This window comes from Heterodontus francisci, unplaced genomic scaffold (genome assembly GCF_036365525.1).
Source record: "Heterodontus francisci isolate sHetFra1 unplaced genomic scaffold, sHetFra1.hap1 HAP1_SCAFFOLD_88, whole genome shotgun sequence".
Classification (NCBI taxonomy): Eukaryota; Metazoa; Chordata; class Chondrichthyes; order Heterodontiformes; family Heterodontidae; genus Heterodontus; species Heterodontus francisci.
Window position 1 is genome coordinate 1,166,949 of NW_027142063.1, and position 4,685 is coordinate 1,171,633.

General features: G+C 42.1%; 1 non-coding gene across 1 annotated transcript; it reads left to right on the plus strand.

The window, feature by feature from the left end:
- Positions 1 to 298: 298 nt before the first annotated feature.
- On the plus strand, positions 299 to 372 carry trnat-ugu (transfer RNA threonine (anticodon UGU)). Its single transcript has one exon. It is a non-coding gene; the product is annotated as a tRNA-Thr (tRNA).
- The last annotated feature ends 4,313 nt before the right edge of the window (positions 373 to 4,685 follow it).

The window sequence follows — 4,685 nt, forward strand, 5'->3', positions numbered from 1 at the left end:
TCTATTCTGGGAAGAATAGAGTATATGATTGACTGTTTCAGGAAGTGGGAAAAGTTAAAATATATGTTGTGACCTGTGGAGAAGTGGGACGAGAATATATAGAAGGGTCTGAAGAAGGGTCATTGACCTGAAACGTTAACTCTGCTTCTCTCTGCACAGATGCTGCCAGACCTGATGAGTATTTCCAGCATTTCTTGTTTTTATTTGAGATTTCCTGCATCTGCTGTATTTTGCTTTGATATTGTTATTATATGAGAATAAATAGTGCACTCCTCTGATTTTAGCTTTAACAACATCTGGCTCTGTAGCTTAGTTGGTTAAAGCACCTGTCTTGTAAACAGGAGAGCCTGGGTTCAATTCCCAGTAGAGCCTTGTTTCACATTTGTGATGTCGAAGTTATCTTCTCAATCGCTTCCATCTGTGTCGACTGAACTTTAAGTGAGAATTCAAATTACATGATGAATTTTCGTCACAGCTTTGTGAAGGATGTGAGTTTGGAATGGCTGTTCCTCCTTGCACAGAAATTCAGTCCTGATATATCAAAGGCAACTTCTTTGATACAAATTTGTTCACAGTTGCATTCAACCTGTAAAACAGCTCGACATTAATGTCACTGAAGGAAAGTGTGACTGCGTTGTATGTTTCAGAGTGTTTGTGTCGTTTTGTGTTGCTTGTGACTGAGATTGGGACATGACGCAAGTGGGAGGGTTGATCTGAGGTTTGGAATATTTGTCAGTCAGCAACAAGAAAAATCAAAGGAACCAAATAAGAAAACCTATGTCTCATGTGGTTACCGAGAAACGGTCAGAAGATATTAAACTTTGTTCTGTTCAATAAAGCTGTGTGAACTTTGACCTTTCCAGCCTTTTATAAACAGTATTTGAAGTGTCTCGGTAACAATGTTCAGTGTTGATGAGAGTGGGGTCTGGGTGAGCATCTGCTGAGTGTGACAGGGTCAGGACTGGATGCAGGAAGTTCTCTGACAGTCTCTCTCTCTCTCGCTGATGGGTTTGAGTTGATTTTCAACTGGCAGCTGTTAGTGTTTCGATAAATCAAGTTCCCTCCACCCATTTTTTTGGACAGACAGTGTAGTATAAGGATGTAAAGGGTTAATGCTGAAGACATTGGGATCAATCACTCCCACTGTCAGAGTGATGATGTAACAGTCACAGGAGATGAGGTTTGGGAGGAGAGAGCAGCACCAAGGATGCTAGCTGAGGAGGCTTGATGAATGTGTATATAGTATTGCGTAAATTAGAAAAGAGTTCTTAGTTCTTTCAGCAGGAAATGTGTCCCGAAAATATCGAGAAACTCACAATTTTATTACTCAGGAGTCGGAACACAGATATTAATTCCAAGTGACAGTTCTGGGTTCATTTAACAAAGAAAGGTAGAGAATAATATTGCTCACTGATTGAAATCCCCCAGTGAGGAGACAGTTAAACAGGTGATCTGTTGGGGCATCCTTCGATCCAAGGTTTCGGCAGCATTTAATCTCCCTTTTTGGTGAAATTCTCTGTTATTTGCAACTTATTTTTTTATCCAGCTTTGATGGGCAAGTGAAAAAACTGAAAAAACTGAACAGTTCCATCCTTTCTTTTCTTCCTTCTTCCCTTCTTTCCATCAGTTTCTCTTTTCTGTCCCAGATCAATATAATGATGAGAATCCCAATTTAATCTGCTGTTTCTGGTGTTTTATCCATTCCAATCCAAGTCAATGTTCCAATCAAATCTATTTGTTATTCCACAGTGTCTCTCCATGTGTTTTATTCTGTTGTATTCTCTCACAGTCTGTTTGATGATCAATGTTACATCTCACTCTCTGTTCTGGTGAAGATCAGAAGCAGTAATATCTGTTTACACCACCTGACAAGTCGGCCTGAGGCTGTGCCTCGCCGATCATGTGGAGTTAGGAACATAGGAACATAGGAGCAGGAGTCGGCCATTCAGCCCATCGAGCCTGCCCCACCATTCAATATGATCATGGCTGATCATCTGCTTCAATGTCCTTTTCCCCACACTTTCCTCATATTCCCTGATGTCATTTGTATTTAGAAATCTGTCAATCTCTGCTTTAAACATACTCAACGACTGAGCTTCCACAGCCCTCTGGGGTACAGAATTCCAAAGATTCACAACCCTCCGTGTAAAGAAATTTCTCCTCATCTCTGTCCTAAGGAGCTTCCCCCTTATTTTGAAATTGAGCCTCTGGTTCTCGACTCCCCATCCAGATGAAACATCTTAGCTGCATCTACCCTGACTGTCCTTTAAATATTTTGTAGGTTTCAATGAGATCACCTCTCATTCTTTGAAACTCTAGCGAATACAGCCCCAGTTTCCCAATCTCTCTTCATAGAACAGTCCCACCATCCCAGGAACAAGTCTGATGAACCTTCGTTGAACTCCCTCCATGGCAATAATATCCTTCCTAAGGTAAGGAGACCAAATCTGCGCGCAGTACTCCAAGTGCGGTCTAACCAAGGTTCTGTACAATTGAAGCAAGAATTCACTACTCCTGTACTCAAATCCTCTTGTGATAAAGGCTAACATACTATTAGCCTTCCTAATTGATTGCTGCACCTGCATGTTAGCTTTCAGTGACTTATTGACATGGATACCCAGATCACCCTTATATTCTGTACCTCAGCTAATAAAGGAAAGGATTCCATATACCTGCTGAACCACCTTATTGACCTGTACTGCTACTTCAGGGATCTGTGGACATTCACTCCAACGTCTCTCACTTCCTCTGTACCGTTCAGTGTTCTCCCATTAATTGTGTATTCCTTTGCCTTTTTTGACCTCCCAAATGCATCACCTCACCCTTGTCCAATTTGAATTCCATTTACCACTTCTCTGCCCACCTGACCAGTCTATTGATATCTTCCTGCAGTGTACAGCTATCCTCCTCCCTATCAACAACACGGACAATTTTTGTGTCATCTGCAAACATCTTGATTGTGCCCTCTACATTGATGTCCAAATCATTAATATATGCCACAAAAAGCAGGGGACCTAGTTCTGAGCCCTGTGGAACACCACTGGAAACAGTCCTCCAGTTGCAAAAACACCTGTAACCAATTCCTTTTTGTTTCCTGCCACTGAACCAATTTTGTGTCCAGCTTGCTACATTCCCCTGGATCCCATGTGCTTTTATGTTTTTTAACCAGTTTGCCATGTGGGACCTTGTCAAAAGTCTTGCTAAAATCCATGTAGATCAGATCAACTGCACTATCCTCATCAATCCTCCTTGTTGCTTCTTCAAAAACATTCAATCAAGTTCGTCAGACAGGAGCTTCCCTGAACAAATCCATGCTGATGATAATTGATTAATCTGTGCCTTTCTAAGTGACAGTTTATCCTGTCTCTCAGAATTAATTCCAATAATTCGCCCAATATTGCGGTTAGGCTGACTGGCCTTTAATTATTTGGTCGATCACTCGCTTCCTTTTTCAAGAATGGTGCAATGTTAGCAATAAAAACAAAAAGTGCTGGACATACACAGCAGGTCTGGCAGCATCTGTGGAGAGAGAAATAAAGTTAACATTTCAGGTCAGTGACCTTTCATCAGAACAGGAACGTTAACTTTGCTTCTCTCTCCACAGTTGCTGCCAGATCTGCTGTGTATTTCCAGTGCAACTAGTTTTTATTTCAGATTTGCAGCATCTGCAGAATTTTGCTTTTATTGCAGTGTTACGAGACCTCCAATCCTCTGACATCACACCCGTATCCAGTGAGGGATTGGAAACTGATGGTCAGACCTTCCACTATTTCCTCCCTGACTTCTTTTAACAGCCTAGGGTACATTTCATCCGGCCCTGATGATTTATCCACTTTCAAGGATGCTAATCCCATTTATACTTCTTCTCTCCCTCAGTTTATCATGTCCAATACTTCACACTCCTTCTCCTTAATTACAATATCTGCATCACCCCCCTCATTTGTGAAGACAGTAAAATATTCATTAATAAATGTGCGTATACTTCAACGCAAGAAGCATCAGGAATAAGGTGAGTGAATTGAAGGCGTGGATGGGCACTTGGGACTACGATGTTGTGGCCATCACTGAAACGTGGATAGGTGAGGGGGAGGAATGGTTTTTGGAGGTACCTGGTTATAGATGTTTTCATAAGATTAGGAATGGTGGTAAAAGAGGTGGGGGGGTGGCATTGTTAGTTAGAAATAGTGTAACAACTGCTGAAAGAATTTTCGAGGAGGATCTGCCGACTGAGGCACTGTGGGTTGAGGTCAGGAACAGGAAAGGAGCAGTCACCTTGATGGGAGTTTTCTATAGGCCCCCCAATAGCAGCAGGGAGGTGGAAGAGCAGATTGGGAAACAGATTTTGGAAAGGAGCAGAAGTCACAGGGTAGTAATTATGGGGGATTTCAACTTCCCAAATATTGATTGGCAACTCTTTAGATCGAATAGTTTGGATGGGGTAGTGTTTGTGCAGTATGTCCAGGAAGCTTTTCTGACTCAGTATGTAGACTGCCCGACCAGAGGGGAGGCAATATTGGATTTGGTACTAGGTAATGAACCAGGGCAAGTGATAGAGCTGTTGGTGGGCGAGCACTTTGGAGATAGTGATCACAATTCTGTAGCATTCACTGTGGTAATGGAGAGGGATAGGTATGTGCAACAGGGCAAGGTTTACAATTGGGGGAAGGGTAGATATGATGCTGTCA